Here is a 22,093-nt window from a genome sequence, read left to right as displayed (position 1 = left end):
CGATTGGGAATTGGTTGTCTGGGACAGGTATAGCTGCACAGCTCACATTGGAAAGTTTTCTTTACACATTCCTTTTTCATTTTTGTTGGTTTTGGAGGCTTCGTGTTTCCAAGCACTTTCTCAGCCTTCACGTCCAATGATGTAGCTACACCTTCCGTAACATGGTCCTGAGCATTCTGTTCATCACACGGCACAGGGACAGCTTCTCCAAACTGCACTTCACCTAACTAAAACTCTTCCCCCACCTTCTTGGAATCAGGGACATTTTCCTAGCAGCGACATGGCTCCACTCGTGGTGTCTCCAGCACTTTAGTGGATGCCAAGTGTCCACGGAGGAATCTCACAAGCCCACCTGTCCTCCTTATCCCTGACTTCTCTTTTATTCCCGGCCTCACTAGGGGAAAAATTCTTCTGCGTTGCCCTGGGTAATGACCTTTTCCAGAGGTCCACATCTGTCTGGTAAGTCCATTTGTGCACTCATCGGGCCCGCACCTCAGGGGTTACACTCAAACGACTCAAAATTTCAGTTTTTAGCTTCACATAACACTTGGCGTCCTCTGGGGCCAGGTAAACATACCCCTTTTGTGAGTCCCCTGTCAGAAATGGTGCCACTATACCCATTCACTGCGTTTGGGGCCAGCCCTCTCTCTCTGCAGTCCTCTCGAATGTATGGAGGTAGGACTTAACGCCTGAGGTGCCATTTTTAACAAAAATTGGTGGCTCGTATGGTACTAGGGCTACCCATGGCTCCAGACTCTCCCTCCAAACTCTATGCGGCCAGCTGCGGCACAGGCTCACTCATCATTATCCAACCCTCTGCTGCAGCTCGAGAGACCTCCGACAATTGTGCCACCAACAACCGGTTGGTCTCCTGCTGCGCTGTATACGTTTTTATTCGTGCAATATTAGCAACCATCAGCTGCTCTTCCATTTTGCTGCCACTCGATACACCGGCCCTTTAAATTCACTGCTGAAATCTTCGCTGCTTAATCTGCCCACATCCTCCACCAAATAGGGTATCTCACTGGGGGTTGCTCATGGTAACAGGATGCTTATAGGGCAGATTAGAGGCAGCCGTCCCCAAAAGTTCAAAATAACAGCAGTTTTTCTGTGTTTAAGCAAGTGTTACACCACACTCTCCAGCACTTCACAACAATAAACTATAGCCTGCCTGGGCATCTGGCTAACTCACTTAGGTGCCCTCTCTTACTAACAAATTCACTATATCTGTACTGTTTGGCCGCTGGCTTTCCTAGAACCCTCCGGCTCTCTCTCAGCTTGGAATCCACTCTGGCTCTCTCTCAGCCTGGAAGACTCTAGCTCTCTCTCAGCCTGGAACACTCTGGCTCTCCCTCAGCCTGGAACACTCTGGCTTACTCTCAGCCTGGAAACCACTCTGGCTCTCCCTCAGCCTGGAATCCACTCTGGCTCTCCCTCAGCCTGGAATCCACTCTGGCTCTCCCTCAGCCTGGAATCCACTCTGGCTCTCCCTCAGCCTGGAATCCACTCTGGCGCTCTCTCAGCCTGGAATCCACTCTGGCGCTCTCTCAGCCTGGAATCCACTCTGGCTCTCGTTAGTAAGTCCATCTTGTGTTCTGTGTATAGGATAGAAGTGGGGAGAGACGTGTAGTGTGGCAGGGACAGGTTAGGAGCCTTTTGTATATCTGGAAGTATACAGATATTGCAGTTTTTGATGCTACCTGGACCTCTTTAGCAATTAATTTGCTAAAGAAAAATCTCTGTGCTACTTTAAAAAAATACAGATATTTCAGTGTTTGATACATCTTGCTATTTAGCAAAAAAGACCGTTTGGTACAGGTGCATTTTTGCCCGACTAAGTAAAAGATGAGCGGCAGACGCAGGCGTGGCGTTGGGTGGCCTGCGGCATCTGTCAGGGTGCATACTCCCCGGGAGTCCATTACTGTATGACAGCAGCAGCAGCACAAGTTGTCAAACAGATCTGAGAGACCTGGTAGATGTACGCTGGTAGATGTATTGAGAGGGCGGAATACAATCATACAGCCACGTCATGTGGAGAGTATTGTGGACTGGGTCTCAGGGGCCCCAAGTGCAGCAGGCTCTTCTTCTGCAGCAGCAGCCAGCACAGCCAGCCAGCAAGCGTGGCTAATGTGCCTGTACCTCCCGATGACTCTCCCTTGTTGTTGGATGCACAGCCTGAGGATCTGTCATTGTGGATTTCAGAGCAGGAGGCAGACTTCGAGTCCATTGGAGAGTGTGGTCAGCTGGGTGAGGGTTCTGGATCAGTGGCTGCATTAGCAGAGGTTGGTTTAGATGAAAATGAGGATGATGATGACTGTGATGTCACCTGGGAACCACCGGTGCATGTAAGGGCTAGCAGCAGTTCTGATACAGACGTAGAGGAAAGGCAGCAGCAACAGACTGGGGATGGAAGGGGTACGCCAATCTGACTCATTGAATCCCAAAGAACACACAGATGAGTGGGCACAAGCAGGGGAACAGTCAGAGACAATGTGACCGTAGGGGAGCTGGAAAAGACGCAGGGCACCCAGCAGAAGCAGAGGCAGGCAAAGAAAAAGAGCAGCAGAGTGGTTGCACGCACCTCTCCAGTGTGCTCCTTTTTCACGCTGAAAGACAATGACGGGTGCATAGCAATCTGCATCCTGTGCCACAGGCAGATTCGCAGAGGACAGGCCGGATCACATTTGGGTACAACATCCCTGCTTTCTCACATGTACAGGAACCACAAACCAAAGTGGGAGCAGTACTTGCGTTCTCTTGAAGGAGGTGCAACCACGTCATCATCTCTTCTTCCACCTCCATTGACTCCTTCTCCACCATACATACATTATATAGGAGCTGGGAGAGACGTATGTACAATCTGCCCCATCCTCACCATTCCCACCCAGATCCCCAGTGCTCGGCCCTCCTGAGGTTGCTGTGACCTGAACTGTGCTGTGCCTTCTGCTCAGGGCCCCGAGTCTTGGATCTGACCAATGATTGGTGGAGGATCCCCAATACACCCACTGACAATGGGCCAATCTATAGAGCTATGGGGGGATTTCAGTGACCCCAGTCAGGGGCTCTAACCCTCTTACCTTCCCCAAAGTGGAGAACCCCCTGTCCCCTCTGTACAGATGCTGGGGTCTTCCCAGCTTGGGACATAAAAGGAGACTCCACCAGGAACCATTTGGTGATGGTCTTCTTTAGAGGAAATTCGCCACTTTCTGTTTTATATCATCCTCTTTGGGTTACAATGTACCGAACAATCCTCACATAGCAGTAGCCATGTACAATGTACAATGTTCTTAGAGCTGATTGACCAGATGAGATTGTACTAATGCTGTGTATGGGCCATCACATGATGTATTGTTAGTGGGGATCATTCTGTATTTGGGGGAGTCCTGCACACAGGTAGAATGTGTCTTCTCCAGGAAGGTGTCACAGGAAGTGTCTGCTCACCTGGTTACAGGTAAGGATGGAGATAGGAACATGCTGTGTATATATTGGACCTTATAAATGGAAATAATTGTCTCTCTCAGATCCAGTATCGGTTCCGGTCCTGGACATCTCGTGTCACCAGAATGGCAGCGCTGAGATCTCCTGCAGGGTGGAGGAGGGGACTAACCCCAATATCCGTGTATCTGTGATTGGAGGATCCCAGGGGAATTATTCTGCTTCGTCCAATAGCATTACAGCCATTGTTGCGTCACGGGGCCCCTGGAACATCACCTGTTCTGTGGAGAATGGGGTCAGCCGGTCAGAGAGTAGTGCCAAAGACATTTGTCCAGGTGAGAAGAGATCACACGTGTCCTGAATGGGCATAAGATTGTCTGTATGCATCTAATCACACCATCCATTATCTCCAAGCATTTGTTGGGGCAATATGTTGATGTCCTGTGTTCCAGCTAATTTCCCAGAATATCAACAGAAGTCCATGTGTGTTCATGTTGATGACTCCAGCTGAGACCAGTGTTGTCCCAGTTGTCCCCAGTCATACCTCTGTAGCTTCTGGATCAACTTAGTTGAGGGCTACTACCAATGGAGATGTATGTGTTGGTCTTGTGTACCCAGTAATATCCATGTTAGCAGACAGATTATGCATGGGCAGGGTTCCCCCTAAATATCAGCTAGCACAAGATGAGCCCGGGGGGAATCTCTGGAAACAGAATGTTTGCAACAACTCCAGAAGCCCACTCGGGATATTTTGTCAGAGCCAGGCCCAAACAATTGAGGAAAAGTCATCAGCAAATGGCTAGTTTATAACATTCAGTCCATGATTTATCTCTTGGTGATCTCACAATCCCTCACAAGAGTCTGAGTGATGGTTTATCACTCATTGAGATTTCTTCATATTAGGAAGTGTGGGTCTGGAAAGATATGTACCCACACAACTGTGGGCAATGTCTCCTCCAGGCAATATATGCTTTATTCTCCCTTGGTTTACCTTTGGCACCTTGCCAGGGGAGTTCAGTGAATTAAAACGTTTTCAGTCCTATGGGAGTTTGGTGGGGCAGATTTAGAGGGGTGGGTACGATTATCAACCGTGAGAAAATTGCCAGGCAGGAAGTGGTGATATCCCAGAAATGTAATGATTTGTTGGTCTTGATTTCTGTGACAAGTAGTGTCATCTGATTGATGTAGGTGCTCAGATTGGTGGGGAGTTCCAGTTCTGGAGTTGATAATCCAAGTTGAAATTCAAATATAAATAAAGCATGGAGAGCACTGGGAAGGTGAAAGCAGATTTCTGATCAGTTCACTTGTAACATTTGTACTGCTGCTGGTGGGCAGGGTGGTTGCTGAAGATGCAATTACCCCCATCAGGAAGACTGGAAGACATTACTAGGGGTGGTCACTGGAAATTTGTGGTGTTCTGAGTTTTACATTTTGGCTTTCAAACTGAAACTGAGAATTTACAGAATTTCATGTTTCCCTTTGGCTTCCACTTGTACCTTGCACATTGTAGAGCCGCTATTTCTTTATTTACACCAAAACAAACAGCATGTCCTGGCTGAATGATTCTGTCCAGGTGTTTTCCAGTGTTACCTGTGCATCTGCTCCCCTTGCACTTTTTACCTGGGTCGCCTTTTCCTCATCCCCAGCATGACCTCATAGATGTCACATAGACTGGCAATGACCCGTGTCACCTCCGTGTGTCATACCTGACAGTCCATGTTTCTGTACTTCTTTCCGATCTTCCTCGTCATCATCTTCACAACGCTCACCTGCTTCTACTTGTGCTGTGGTGGTCAGTCCTTGGTTGGCAGGTAATGATGAGAGTCTTCCTCCTCTCCCCCATGTTGCATTATTTATCCAGTGAATATGAGCAGGATGCAATGATTCATATTATGTTTATTCCTGGCTACCTAAATATCTCTGACTTACATTACTGGGAGCTGCAAGTCAAACGTCTCACATAATGATGCTTAGTAAGCACAAAGTGAGCTGTAGGGGTTCAGGCCCCCAATATTCAGCATCTCCTCGCTTCTGAGGAACCATCTGCTGATTTGCGGATTATCAGAAGCATATTGTAGTTATCAAACAGAAAGCTGACCATTGGAGGGCCACACTTTTAGACCCTCGCTATCACAGCAAATGATGGGAATTCTGCAATCCTTCTGAAAAGTAGGTAAAACTTTGCACGTATTACCAATCATTAGTAAGCCCATACCAGAGACTCAGGAATTTCTCTTTTCCTTACAGCACTGGTCCTCGGGCCCCTTTTTGTTTTAGTCTGGACCCACAGATTCATTATCAGCACCAGGCAGAGACCTAATGGCCAACCAGTTCCAGCCACAGGTCCAGCATGGGAGTAAGGGGTGAGACAGTCCGGTGGAGCAGATAGTATCATCTTATCTGGCATGTGCCAAAGTGCCATGTTTTATCCACCTGTTGCAATTTCCAAGCCGTATTTGTATCATCACCAACAACAAACAGCCAATTCTGACTTGGAATTCCCACTAGGACTTGGATTGTTTTTCTGGATGTGTTAGAACTTTCTAGTATTTCTATTCCACTCCAATCGAATGACGCTCTTCTCATCATTCTCACCCCGTTCTCATGTTTTGTCCAGACTCTGACCAAACAAAATACATAAAGTCTGGCTCCAAGTGTTGTTGTCTACCCGCTCTGTCTCCAGGAATCAGCGTTTAAAATATCAAATTCTAGCTCTGAATTTTGACTGCCTTCACCTCTCCAAGGCGAGAACTTGTAGTATATTGGAACCAGTTCAGAAATGACTGTCCAGGTAATCTCTCGGTTTAGTTTCACGTTGACGCACATGAGAAATAAAACAATAATGATAAGAATGAGATATGGAATTCTACCAAGACACTCTAATTGTTTCCGGCTGGAGCAGAATGAACGAGGAGTTATCACTGCCTATGCCGATGGTCCTTCATGTAGTTGGATGGTGGCAGTTTTGGCTTGTTGCCTGGATAATATGAAGATGGCGAGAACATTGCCCACACTATAGCAGTGGATGCAACTTTCAAGGCCAGTGAGGTTGGAGATGGTTGGGAGATTAGGATTGGAGGTACCAGGTACACAACACTTGGCAAATGGACTGAGACCAATCACACACTCAATATAAGATCAGCAGATTTTATTACGTATCGGTGATCCCTATATTCCTCGACTTTGATTATTTTATAGATTTTTGTCACTCGATCCACTGCCCTTGTGTGTTATTGATCAGAACATCATCTATATTCCATGAATACTGTATGTGCTATTAATGGGCTGCGCTTCTTATTGAGACAACCAAATTCCCAGCACTATGTACAGTGTGACTGTCCTGTTATACTGACACGTATGAAGATGGGTGGGTTTAATATTTTTACATTTCTCTTGTGTGTAACTGTCTCTATATTTCCCTCCATTCAGGTGAAAGTGGGTCTGGGATGAGTTGGGGTCACCTCCTGTCACCTGGTGCGGTCTGTGTCCTCTACACCGCACTCCTCACCTGTATAGTCACTGACCTGAGGAAGATGAAGAATGAGAAGAATCGGAGGAGATCACTTGGATAATTTCAGACAGAATTCAGCAATCTGGTTCCAGATAGAATATAATAATTTACAAGAGATAGAGAAGTGTCCACAACTCCTCCAGCAAGTAGATGAATGTGTATTAGAGAATTCAACCAGTTTATATGGCATTAATAGCATGAGCAATCTTTATTTATTCTTGTCAGTTTCCATTGCTCCCCATATCATGTGAGGAGAAAGTGTCGCTGACAGAGCAGTAGGGCTGCATAATAGTGGGGACATCAGAAAGTTCAATGTCCTCAATTCTCTTTTCTTGCAGAACAGTTTTCGTATTGGGATTGTTATTGTGTGGAAAGTATATTGGAGAGTTTTTAAAGCAGGAATGTTTTATAGGCGGATATTTTGTCTGAGCTGACTCTGGAGGTATATATAAGATATATAGATATAGGGAAAGTCTTGTTGTTAGGAGCATAGAGATGATATAAAATGGCCAGGGATGTAATAATGTAAGGTCATGTAATAAAGGGAAGGTGTAAAATATGGGACTTTATGGTAAAAACTTCCCAGTATCCTCCCTAAAGGAAGCTAAACAATATTGGATGGGTTGTAAAGAGAAAAGTGGATTGGTGAGTGTCAAAATCACAGCAGGACTGAATTTGTGTTCATAAAGTTTTAGATCCTGCATACTTGGGTCTATGTTCTATGAGTAGGGTGAAAATGATGGGTGAAAGAGAACATCCCTGGTGGGTCCCAATATAAATACTCTCACTGAAGGAGTAATATAAATGGACATGAGAGTATTTTTATTCCAGCCCTGGAAACCCGAATTATGAAGGACAGAGGATGAAGATCCCAGCACAGGACGTTGTGGAATACTGAATTATATTTATTTCTGGTGCCATGGGGGCCCTGCCTGTCCCTCACAAATCCCACTTCATCACAATGCTAGGATTCAAAGCTTCTGCATGAATTGTTATCAGAATTGAGGAGAGAAATAGGTTTATAATGTTTATTATGCAGAGGACCTTTCTCTTTATTTGGGATTATTGCAATTACAGCTTGGAACATTTCCTTTGGAAGGAGCAAGGGGATGCGGCCACATTGAATCTTCTCACCAAATATTGGTTCAGCCAAGCCATCACTAGCGGGGATTTATGGTTTGCTAGAAAATCACTTTACTAATCTCAGGTACAGAGAAGGACGCAAAGAGTTTGCTGGTTGATTCGGGGTGATGTTAAGTAAACTGACCAAAGCTAAATATTAGGCTGTACAGGTGAGTTGTGGGGTTTCTCATTGGGGCAAATAAAGCAAATTCTAATAGTTGTGAGATGTTTCTGCAATATCCCTGAAGCTGTGATGGTGTAGATTGGTGGTGTTGGGGGCGGGGGGTATATTGGAGAGGATGGGGGTTTTCATACATTGGGTTTTTAGTTTGGATGACAAGTTTTATCTGTTTTATTATGAAGTATGTAGTGGTGTGCCTTAAACGTTTAGATTTTAAACTTATAGAGAAGTAGTAAGCGTAAAGATGTCTTATCTGAGAAGAGAGCTGGTAATTGGAGGAGAAGCAGAGATTTTATTCATCATACATCTTCTGCTTCATTTCAGTTGCACACAATTTAATAATGGTTCCCTCATGAATGATTTGTGAGCATTTCCCAGGACAAATGGATCAGCACCATTAGCAGTATTTGTTGAGAAGTATAAGCACCGAACGTCTTGAATGTGGGTCTTGTATTAGGATGAGACATAATATATATTCAGCCTCCAGAGCTGGTCTGGTGAAGGGTTCTGATCCGATAAGAGATATGTCCAGTCTACATATAGGAGAAGAAAGAGATCAATCAGAACAAAGTCTATTCTGGAGAAGGAAAGTTGAGAGGGAAAGGTGACACCACCAATTATCATATAGTTCCTGGCAAATACCATGACGGCCACATGGTGGTTTCTTTACTCTAAAGGTGTCCATGATGAAATCAGCAGGAATGTTGGAGTCTCCCCACAAGAAGAGAGCCTTGGTGGATAGATTGGTGGATAGATTGCTGGATAGATTGCTGGATAGATTGCTGGGTAGATTGGTGGATAGATTGGTGGATAGATTGGTGGATAGATTGCTGGATAGATTGGTGGGTAGATTGGTGGGTAGATTGTTGGATAGATTGGTGGGTAGATTGGTGGATAGATTGGTGGGTAGATTGATGGATAGATATGTTTATAAAGTCTCCTAGGGAAGAAGTATTGCTTAGGAACATAAAGATTAAGAGGTGTGAAGATGGTTGTTAGGGTCTTCTCATACAGGTGACATGGGATCACCGGAGGATGGAGTCTAATCACATCAGGTAATGGTCAGGCAGACAGCAGGCAGGTGTAGTCCAGGTCCAGGTAAATCATTAGGAAAGGTGGCAGGCAGGTGTAGTCCAGAAAAGGAGGCCTGTAAGTAAAATATACATTTAGTACATCCCCTAAAATAAAAATATAATGGAGGGTACAGTCATGGTTCAGTTTCTTGGGGCATCCAGATAGTTCGCAGATTTGATGAGGAGGGGGTAAATTTGTCAGTCCTGAATTCCCATAGATTCATTCAAATGTCTACAGACTCCAGAGGGAAAGTTTTCCCGGGATATGAGCAGTTTGGTTGGATATCCTGATTTGTATGCAATGTTAAGATCTTCAGGTAAGAATTCCTTCTGATTTTGGATGGTAAATGAAGAAAAGGTCTGCAAACAAGTGGAGGCAGTGAGGATTCTGGAGAGCACATCCATAGGACTTTAATCAAACAAGAAAGTTTCCGGATCTCACGAGCCATTGATTGTCAGTCTCTGTCACTGACTATGGAGAGATTTTTTCTTCACTTCCTGTTGGATCAGGAAAATGTATCATGGAATGTGACGCTGAAGGTTGGCAACTGTTTATTGGCCAAGGGCAGGAGTCCTGATATTTGTTGGAGCACCCTGTTGATTTCTGTATGTACAGAGATCTCAGGAGACATCTAGAAGACCTGGAAAAGAGAAGATAATAAAAGTAACAGCAGTGGTGGACCAAGTTGTCTCTGATATCCTAAAGATCCCTCTGCAAAGCTTCTTAAATCAGTTTCTTAGAGTTTCAGCTCTGTTGTTTTGTCTTTGTCATCTTTTATACAGATCTTGTTTTATCTTTATTCCTGGGTTGTGTAAGGTCACACCGCTCATATAGGACTGTATCACAGGCACTTCTTTCTTTGTTCACTAGAAGAATGGGGCTTTCTCAAATGAACCCCTAGAACACTTTTCCTTGCAGTAACTGTATGACAATGGGGACAGTGAGCTTTGGCTACATTCTCAGTAAGCGTCTGCAGTTTGTGCATTTTCATGGTCCACCCTGCGTACACCGAACATGACCAATGTAGCATTCATTTAGCTTTTCCCCAGAATGAGTTCTCACACGGCTCTGCATGGGACGATCAGGAATTGGGGGTCTGGGACAGGTATAGCTGCACAGCTCACATTGGAAAGTTTTCTTTACACATTCCTTTTTCATTTTTGTTAGTTTTTGAGGCTTCGTGTTTCCAAGCACTTTCTCAGCCTTCATGTCCAATGATGTAGCTACACCTTCCGTAACATGGTCCTGAGCATTTTGTTCATCACACGGCACAGGGACAGCTTCTCCAAACTGCACTTCACCTAACTAAAACTCCTCCCGCACCTTCTTGGAATCAGGGACATTTTCTTGGGCTTCAGACTCTGACACAGGAACATCTTCAGAGCCCACCTCACCTGACACAGGTTCCCATTCTTTAGCTTGGACTCCAGTAAGCCGAGGTAACTCTTCCCAGACAACACAGGAACACATTCACCAGCTTCAATCTCACATAACGCATAAGCCTCTTCCACAGTGATACCTTCTGCAATCTGAACTTCAGTTGGTGCGGGAGCAGTTTCTTCGGCCACTTTGGCAGAATTTTGTAAATCTTCACCTGATTTATGAAAAGCTGAAACAAGATTGGCCATTTCCTCTTCAGCTGATAATGAAGCACACTGTCTCTTGATCCCCAACCGTTTTACCAGATGTCAGTTTTTCTGAAAGCCACCTAAACTTTCTTGGAGTAACATTACGGCTCAGTATCCATGGAATATAGCGGCTGGGCATACAGGGACATCAGACAGATCACCCCACACTTCATAGCCTTACTGGGTAGAGGGCATCTAGCAGCGACAAGGCAACACTCGTGGCATCTCCAGCACTTTAGTGGGTGCCAAGTGTCCATGGAGGAATCTCACAAGCCCACCTGTCCTCCTTACCCCGGTCCCTGACCTCTCTTTCATTCCTGGCCTCACTAGGGGAAAAACTCTTCTGCGTTGCCCCGGGTAATGACCTTTTCCAGAGGTCCACATCTGTCTGGTAAGTCCATTTGTGCACTCATCGGGCCCGCACCTCAGGGAACATGCCCAAACGACTCACAATTTCAGTTTTTAGCTTCACATAACACTTAGGGTCCTCTGGGGCCAGGTAAACATACGCCTTTTGTGAGTCCCCTGTCAGAAATGGTGCCACTTCGTTTAGGGCCAGCCCTCTCTCTCTACAGTCCTCTCGAATGTATGGAGGTAGGACTTAACGCCTGAGGTGCCATTTTTAAAAAAATTGGTGGCTCAGATGGTACTAGGGCTACCCATGGCTCCAGACTCTCCCTCCAAACTCTGTGCGGCCACCTGCGGCACAGGCTCACTCACCATTATCCAACCCTCTGCTGCAGCCCGAGAGACCTCCGACAATTGTGCCACCAACAACCGGTTGGTCTCCTGCTGCGCTGTATAAGTCTCTCTTCGTGCAATATTAGCAACCATCAGCTGCTCTTCCATTTTGCTGCCACTCGATACACCGGCCCTTTAAGTTCACTGCTGCAATCTTCGCTGCTTAATCGACTCCAAAAGTTCAAAATAACAGAAGTTTTTATTTGTTTAAGCAAGTGTTACACCACACTCTTCAGCACTTCACAACAAAACAATAAACTATAGCCCGGCAGGGCATCTGGCTACCTCACTTAGGTGCCCTCTCTTACTAACAAATTCACTATATCAGTACTGTTAACTCACAACTTTGTAGTATTGTTTGGCCGCTGGCTTTCCTAGAACCCTCCGGCTGTCTCTCAGCCTGGAACCTTCTGGCTCTCTCTCAACCTGGAATCCACTCTGGCTCTCTCTCAGCCTGGAATCCGCTCTGGCTCCCTTCTCAGCCTCTTGCTGAACAACTTTCTTTCTCCTTTGCACCTGAGTGCAGGTGGCTGTCTCCAGGGCCCTAAAATCTCAGTTTTTTCCTAAAAACCTATCCAAACACTCTCTTTCCCTGGAGCCTTTATACACTTTCCTGACATTTTTTAGGGACAGTCTGTCACATTATATATGTAACACATTCTCATATGTTCAGACTTTCTATATATATTCACCATGTACCTAAATGTATCTTGGATGTCCCTATATATGCAAAATATGTATTTAGCATGTCTCTATATGTTCAGCATATTCCTATCCACTCACCATGTCCATATATATCATTTTACCTATTTGTATTAAGCATGTCCCATATACAAAGCATGTTTCTAAATACATAACATGTCCCTGTACATGCAGCAACTCTATATACACAGCATTTCCCTATATATAATCACTATGTTCCTATATTTTTGGCACAAATATGTTTATTGAAAACTAATCTCAGTTTATACTCGGGTCAGAGTTGTAACTGCGCTTAAATATCAGGACAGCTGTAGTTACACAAAAGCGGCACTAGAGGGAGACAGCTGCCAATCACTATTTACCAACAAGCTGGAGCTGTACTGGTGCTAGCTGGTGGTGCTGATGAATAACTAATAGAATAACTATGATTGCATCAGATAAACAGTAGGTACATATTCACTGAAAATAATATCATTGTATCCATATATTGCAGAATATTATTAGAGTAATGTGTATGATTGATGAACTAAGTGATACATCAATGGCTTATGGTCATGGTATTTATCAGAGATAAGAGGGAAATACAAACATGGTCTCGTACTTACAAGTGAAGGTGAATGGATAAAAGGAACATTCATAGGAGTCAGTCTTTACTTGTTCATTATCAATATCAGTTCTTCTCTAATATTTACCACCAGGTAATATTTTTACCAATAAATTCCAACTAAATATCAAACTGATTGCATATGTTTACCTTTCCCTGCTTGCTGCAATTGTCAACTATAGATTAATACATATAATACTTTATGTATATCCAGTAGACTACTATGTTCACTCCCTCTTCACTTTATTCTCATTATGTTATAACCAGAATATCTAATAATAATGTTTATAATCCTAGCATTGGATTTGCTGTCACTGTGACTCCTATGAATCTTCCTTTTATCCACTCACCTTCACTTGGAAGTACGAGACCATGTTTGTATTTCCCTCTTATCTCTGATAAATACCATGACCCTATCCCATTCATGTACTTATGTACAAGCTGAAACTCCCAACTTTTGATAAGAATCAATAATTCTATGTTTCACTCTTTAAACCGGTTATTTGTAACAGATTCCCCAAAAAGTCTTTACCTCCCGGTCCTGTCCTTGCTGCTTCACTAGAAGAATATGAAGTAGAACAGATATTGGGCTCCATGCTTGTCATGTGACTCCAGGTCAGCTGCACCATTACCTCAGAGGATGAGTGTTCCAGATGTGCTCCCCCTGCTGGTGGAGGTGTGAACACCACCAACCTCTCGTCTTCAGCACCCTGTCTGGTGGTAGGATAGGATGTTAGCAGGTCACATGGCCCCAATCCATCACCTGACCTTCCCTTTAAAAGGAAGCAACTGGCAACAGGAAGTTGCTTGAACAAGAAGTTCCTTGGCTCCTTCAAGGTTCCCGGTGTTCCAGTTTGTGTCTCCTGTTCCTGAATGTTTGTGTACCGTACCTGGCTTGACTATTCCTGATCGCTGCCTGCCTTGACCTTTGGCTTGTCTGACTACTCTCTGTCTCACGTTCTTGCACCTCGTCCGATTCCTGATTCCGAGCCCAATCAGGAGAGATCTGAGCACAGGCTTATATACAGGAACGGAAGGGAGGGGTTAGTCAGTCCATCTTGTGTTCTGTGTATAGGATAGAAGTGGGGAGAGACGTGTAGTGTGGCAGGGACAGGTTAGGAGCCTTTTGTATATCTGGAAGTATACAGATATTGCAGTTTTTGATGCTACCTGGACCTCTTTAGCAAAGAATTTGCTAAAGAAAAAGAGGAATTGCAGGAGGTGACAGCTCTGTGTCTGGTGTGTGTAGGCAGCGAGTGATAAGGATTCCAGCTCACAGGATAGATTGGGGACTAGTGGGCCGCAAGAAAATTTTGGTGGTCTGCAGCTCTGGCGGATGCACCACCCCCAGTGGGGAGCTTCTCCTGACCCCACTGGCGGGTCACACCGGCCATAGCCGCAGACCACATCTCTCGTACGTATCGCAGGCTCAGGACGGTGGTCTTGGTTGAGTCTCTGGCAGGCCGAGACCTGCGGTGGGAGAGTGCGGGTTCTGGCTTCATGACGACACTCTGGAGAAAATGTCTTTTTGAATGATACACGGCTACCTGGGTATAGGCCGTCCGGAGTCAGTGAAATTAGTGGTTCATGACGTCCAAAAGTTTGGGGACCACTGGCCTAGATTACCCCAGATGGTTGGAAGATTTGTATACCCTTGTGTGCTCATCCAGATAGAGTCTGAGAGTCTCCCTCTAGTGGCAGTATTGCAGGCTGTGCTCTGTCCTTTAGCAGCGTGGTACTATACTTAGAGGGACTGATTTATTAAAGCTCGATATAAAATATGTAAATCTGGAGCTTTTATTCTATGGGTCCTCCGCCTTTACATAATATATGGGGTGTTGTCAGTCCCAGGGGATTCTGGGATCTCCCAGGGATGGTTATACCCCAATCTGTGTTATATGAGGGGAGAGCGGAGCGTACAATGCAATGTGACCTGACTGCTATCTGTATTCTGTGTGCAGGAAATTCACTGGAGGAAATAATCACCCGGCTGGGATCTGACCTTCTCCTCCCCATCAGACACAATCTCAGCCTGAATGATGCAGGAGGACAGAGCTGTGATGAGATTTCCTGGTACTATGGTGAATTATCCGGACCCTGGAAAGGTCTGATAGCTGAACACAGGAATTGTGAGGCGTTTGACAATAAATATTTCCCCAATGTGAGGATATCAGAGAATGGAAGTCTGATCATACACAATGTGACTCCGGAGAATGGCGGGATGTACGGTGTGATTATACATAACTCTAATGGAGACCTTATACAGAGATATTATTACATCGTCCATGTAGAAGGTAAGTCCCATCCAATGGCCACCTACACTCCTAGCAGCGTCCTCCCCGCTCTGTGTCTTTATATACATACATTATATAGGAGCTGGGAGAGACCTATGTACAATCTGCCCCATCCTCACCATTCCCACCCAGATCCCCAGTGCTCGGCCCTCCTGAGGTTGCTGTGACCTGAACTGTGCTGTGCCTTCTGCTCAGGGCCCCGAGTGTTAGATCTGACCAATGATTGGTGGCGGATCCCCAATACACCCACTGACAATGGGCCAATCTATAGAGCTATGGGGGGATTTCGGTGACCCCAGTCAGGGGCTCTAATACAGTTTACTGGTATGGATCCTAGAGAGAATATTGATTTGCTGATCAGTTGTACTGATATTGTGTGATATAAAATACGTAAATCCGGAGCTTTAATTCTATGGGTCCTCCGCCTTCACATAATATATGGGGTGTTGTCAGTCCCAGGGGATTCTGGGATCTCCCAGGGATGGTTATACCCCAATCTGTGTTATATCAGGGGAGAGCGGAGGGTACAATGCAATGTGACCTGACTGCTATCTGTATTCTGTGTGTAGGGAAAACTTGGGAGGAAATATTCACCCGGCCGGGATCTGACCTTCTCCTCCCCATCAGACACAATCTCACCCTGATCCATACAGATAGAAGGAGATGTGATGAGATTGAGTGGAAATATAGAAAGTCATCCACACACAATGCAATCCTCATACTCAGACACAGGTAGGGTAATAAGCCTGGTAATAGAATTTGGTCTAGTTAGGATTGGGTTTTAGTTGTCTCCAGGTAGTAGGGGTATATTAGGGTAACAAGGCTGCGATAAGGGTTTGCACCTGGCAGGGAGCAATTGTTTCAAGTTTAGTTCCACCTTAAGCTTTTATTGCCCCTTTTACACTTCTCTAGTTGGGGAATGGTTTTGTTTGTAGTATTTGTAATATAGAGATGTGGGGTGGTGTAATATAATAGGGACAATACCCTTATGTCTTCCATGTAAGTGAGCTTTGTACTATAATGGGAGCGATATCAGTAGTTTCAGCTCTCCATGTAATGTATAATGTAATATATAATGTATGATCACTGTCCGCTTCAGGAACACTGCCCCTAACTTCCTATCATTCCTCACATTCACACAATGTTGTATCTCATCACCCCCACTATTCCCTGCCCTTACTTACACCCCTCTACATTCCTTCCTGGTGAATATTCCGGTATTTCGGGGTTTGGGAACATTATCCATCCCCAGTATAAGGTCAGCAGATTTTATAAAGCAGCCATGACCCCTCCTTCCCCCAGCTTTATTGGGGTTCCAATACTGGGTGACTCTCTGACATGGTCATGTGATTATCTGCCCCCGATGATCATGTGATCTTTATTCTTCATGAATCTTTGTATTTTCCCTCCATTCAGGTGAAAGTGGGTCTGGGATGAGTTGGGGTCACCTCCTGTCACCTGGTGCGGTCTGTGTCCTCTACACCGCACTCCTCACCTGTATAGTCACTGACCTGAGGAAGATGAAGAATGAGAAGAATCGGAGGAGATATCGGGCAGAGATGGAACCAACTTACTATAATGAGAGGAACTAAAACATCTCCCCACATTGTCAGCATGGAGGTCTTGGTATAGAAATGATGATACAAGGTGGATTGTGTGCAGAAATTTCCTGTACAATGGGAAGGATTGGGGATTAGTAGTTGTGATATTTAATGGTTGCGTGTGCTTCCTTCTAGACATGATATCACCTCTTCTATATATTGTGTGTGTTTCACCAGAGAACTATTATTTCTTCATATTATCAATAAAACCTTTCCTCTACCTCTGCTTCAATTCCTGCCCCCAGGACCCCCTGATATTTGCCCCCACCTCCCTCACTGACATAGCTTTGATAGGGGGAGCTCAAATATCGATTAGAAAAGCAGGGAAGAGTAAAGCGTTATGTAGCACTTCAGGAGGAGCTGGATATTTCCTATTCTCCTGACTATGCCACTGGTCCCCCTCAATACACCAATGGAATGAAACTAAAAGGAGTTTATTTAGGAGGTGGACAACATATATTTAAGAATCAAAAACACCTGAATGGGGCGCTCATGAGTCAAACATTTCTCCTTGGACAGAGCGGGGGGAGGGGGATAAATTCTGACGTGATCATATAACGATTCCTCTCATTGCTAGCAGAGACTTCCCAACAATGCAATGAGTTAATGTAAGGAAAAAAGAATGAAAGCCCCCAGCAGGCTGACAGGTATAGGTTATATCTGACAATTCCTATAAGCAAGCAGGAATTTGATGAATACAGAAGACTGCTGTTAGCAGATGAGAAAAGGTTTTCATACAAGAAGTACTTACCTGAAGGGCCACAGCCACCTGTTCCACTTAGAAGGGTTGCTCAGTCTCAAAGCACTAGACTCCCTGCTTCTGCCACCTGAATCCATAGCTTCCCTCTTGCTGCTCTCCTAATCAATGTGCCCAGGATAATCTCTCCCCTCTCCCTGAGAAACTTCCTGTCCCCTCCACAAATCCTTCCCCCAGCTCTCTCCCCATGAAACAGGTTCCTCCTCTCTTTTGTTCCCTCTCTATGCTGCCATCTAGTGGTGGTTTAGGCACAGTGTCTTCATATAATATAATGACATTGCTAACAGCATTAACCGTAAAGTCTTTATAGGACATAAACACAATCTGCTCACTTACAGGGGCCACATTTACATTTCACAAATTCCAAACACCTGGCATTAATACAGTTGCACCTGGAAGTCTGAGCAACCCTCAGTTCCCTGTCCTTGGCCCCCGGGGGGTGAATCATTGGCTGATTTACAATATTTCGGATAGATCCATTGGAGGACGGTTCTTCTGTTCCCAGGGACTATGAAAGGAAGTATGTGCTACTAGATTGTAAGCTCTTCAGGTCAGGGTCATCTCCTCCTGTGTCACTGTCTGTATTCCTTTGTCCTTTGCTACCCCTATTTAATGTACAGCACTGCGTGATATGTTGCTGCTATATAAATCCTGTTTATTAATAATAATAATAATAATAATAATGTTGGGTTTTGGTGACAGGAAGCTTGGACAGGGGGCAGATAGTCATTATTTGACCCGATCGTATAACCCCCAAGGATGGAAAAATTGTTCCAACCAAAGACAGGGACAGGAGGCAATAAAACAAAATGGCCTGTGTCCATCCCCCTCCATCCCTTGGGACTGAATGGTGTCCATGTGCAGGACTTCCATCACTCCATCCTGGCCGAAAGATCCGGAACTTTGCATCAGAGTGTAAATTAAAGATTGTGATCAGACCAGTAAATATTTCTTAGAGACATCGCCGGTCCTCTCAGCAATAATGAATCTGCCTGCTCACAATTTTTATTTCTGCTAATCTGACAGAAAGAATTTCAGTGAGAAATATTTAAAATTATCGTCTAATTTCTCATCGCTTTTACAATAAATCACAAACCGTACAAGACATCCAGTATTGGATCCTTACAGTGGAACTAATCTCTAGAAATAAAATATTGCACCCAGGCAACTTCTTGATTGCAGAAATGAAAGGAAGAGTGAAACAAAAGTTCTGCTTTAATGTGCCTGTAGTTCTGCTTTCCAAACACTAGATGTCCTCGGTGCTCCTCTGGTTGGTGTAAGATACAAGGAGATGATTTATTGAAGCTCCCAAGACTGGAGAAGACACACTATGAGTGAATCTGGGTGATCCAGCAAACCTGGAATGGATTTATTAAAAAATCTTTTGATAATATCTGGCAAATGTTTTTAATCATGGACCAGATCCATTCCAGGCTTGGTGGATCACCTAGGTTTTCCCATGATAGTTTAGAGAAGAGGTGTCACTGATAGCAATGGAGCCATGATTTGTATTAGAAGGGGGAGATAACAGAGGAAAGGAGAAGGAGCAGGGAAAAGTTGCCTTGGGACTTAGCTCTTTTTGTGGGGGGGATCTATGGGGGTCGGGTCATCTAAACAAGGGCATTTAGGAGGTTGGATGATATACACAGATGGCATGTTGATGTATGTAGATAATATGTTGATGTATGTAGATAGCGTGTTGATGTATGTAGATGGCATGTTGATGTATGTAGATATCGTGCTGATGTATGTAGATAATATGTTGATGTATGTAGATAGCATGTTGATATATGTAGATGGCATGTTGATGTATGTAGATGGCATGTTGATGTATGTAGATAGCGTGTTGATGTATGTAGATGGCATGTTGATGTATGTAGATAGTGTGTTGATGTATGTAGATAGCATGTCACATGTCTGAACAAGCTCTGTTTCTGCTCCGGGAAACAAGAACTGATGTTGCTTGATAAGTTATATCTGTCATCGCTTAGTATGGAATATCTCAGAATGAGATCATCAGAGTGTTTTTGGTGATTCTCATCATTATTCTTGTTTTATGTTTGACTTTGCTGATCATTATCATATACTGGGTGCAGTACTGAACATCGTACACAAGGTGGCGGCAGAGGACTGTGTTGAGAGAACTGAATAAGGCGTTGGTTGTGTTTGTGGGGTGCAGTACTTGGAAATGTCCATAAGGTGGCGACAGAGGACTGTGTTAGGAGAACAGAGGAGGGATGGTACTGATAACAAATTCATAAGTTGCAGTTCCTGGAAATGTCCAGCAGGAGGCAGCAGATGACTGTATGGGGGCAAATGGCAGGGTCACCTCTGAGTCACTGTAAATCTCTGTTTATGAGGACAGGAAATACCCCCCCTCTATACCCCCTCCCCCAAGTGCAGTAATTAGTCCTAAAGATGATGGAAATCCTTATTATTGTGTTATCACTCCGGAGATAAATCTGCAGCACTGAGCCGCTCTCAGCCATGGGGCACCATATACAGTGGAGCAGTACAGAGCTTTATGTAGAATTGTGGAGGGGAGTTCATAACACTGTGGAGTAATATTTATGGTGTTTATGGCGCCATCATATTCTGTGATGTTGTACAATACAAAGTGCAATCAGGGACCCCGCTAAGGGTGCAGTGCAGGGTGTCCCCAGGTAATTTATTGTTGTCACCCTGAATAACATCATGTGGCTGGGTCACCCAATGTCATGTATTGGGGGGTTGCAGCGTTCAATGTGGTTCTGGTGGTTGGGGGGTCTGTGATGTGGTTTGGTGGGGGGTCTGTGATGTGGTTTGGTGGGGGGGTCTGTGATGTGGTTTGGGGGAGGGGGCACACCTGGAATGATTCGCACTCCATGCAACACCTGGACAACTTCAAAGAGCGGATCACATGACCTGCCCACAGATCTTCACACACAGCAGGTGTGACACCATCATGTGACACCTGGGTCTGTGTGTGTCAGGTGTGCAGGGGGGGACACCGCAGGGTCACTCGGTGATTGGGGTCCCCTATGGGGGTCGCAAACCGGGCAATGTCGGCCTCTGATAACGGCACATAAAGATCTTCATCCTTGTGTGATTTGTGGATTGGGTCTGGACCCCCCACATACCTTGTCCCCTATTGCCCCCAAATATTGGCCTGGGAGATTTACCCCTCTAATATTCTCCTTTATGTTCTGTCTACGGATGGAAAGTTCTGGAAGGATTTGGTTCGGATTCCCGGCTGCTCTGTATGGTGCCCCCCACTGGTGACCATAATTCCCCCTGGGGGGTCCCTTCATTCTGCACTGTGCATGGCATTGGATGGCACTGTCCATGTGTGGCCCCGCCTTTTGGGAACTACAGAAATGTCCGACTGGTCTCTGCACCCCCATGGGTGCCACCTCCATGTATACGGACCCCAGATTGGGGGAGGTGTGAGGGGTATCTGCAGAAGGTGCAGGGATTGGGGTGTCATGTGACCTCAGAGGCCCCCAGGGGTCAGAGCCCCATAATTCCATACAATGTGCAGGAGGTCGGTGGCGCCATTGGTGGATCGTTCGGTGATTGCGCCCAGAAGTTTCCAGGTCGGACAGACGAATAATTTTATGCTGCAATCTGATTGGTCACCACCTGCGGGGATCATATGGATCACCCAATGAGCTCACACTATATCTGATCCCTAAAAGATCATCAACCCTCCCCCATCCAATTACTGAGGGTGGCAAATGCAGCCAACATTGGGCCCCTGTGCAGAACTGGATTGGGCCCCTGTTGGAGGGTCAGGGGCCACTGTGGCACACATTGCACCTCCCTATGTTGGCCCCCAGGTGGGGCCCTTGTGTCAGCAATGGAAGCTGAATAATGAGCAGCCAGTAATTGGCCGCACAGGGATCGGGCGAGGGGGCAGGTCTGGAAAATGTCTGAGGGGCAAAATATGAGCGGACGGGGCAAAGGGGCGAGACAGCCGGAGCCAGGGGGGAGGGGGGATGGCAGGGGACAATTGGGGACAGCAGGGTAATTGGGCAGCAGTTTCACATGGCTATGGGGGTTGGGGACCCCTTTGTGTCACCAGGTGAATGTGAACCCCAAAGCCAGCCAATGGGCAGAGTCTAAGGAAGCACCCCGAGTCACCACAGCTCCGCCCAGAGGATGAGGGGCTCCACTGCCAGACTATGGGCCAATCACCTGTAGGCAGGAAGTTCTCTGACAGTACTGCTGCCACAGCCGGTCACCTCCGGCACTGCACCATGGGAATGGTGGTTGTGGCCCCTAGAATGGAGTGTCAGCTCCTGGGATCAGACAATGAGGTCATGTGATCCCTCCCGGCTGGGTTTAAACACTCCGTCCTCACCTGTGAGCTCATACAACGCTGTGACTCACCTGGAGGAGACGCGGAAATGGATGACGGCACCGACGTGTTCAGATCTGCAACACATCGACATCCCGGATAAT

This window comes from Pyxicephalus adspersus, chromosome 1, assembly GCF_032062135.1.
Source record: "Pyxicephalus adspersus chromosome 1, UCB_Pads_2.0, whole genome shotgun sequence".
Lineage (NCBI taxonomy): Eukaryota > Metazoa > Chordata > Amphibia > Anura > Pyxicephalidae > Pyxicephalus > Pyxicephalus adspersus.
Note: the sequence above shows the minus strand (reverse complement) of the source record.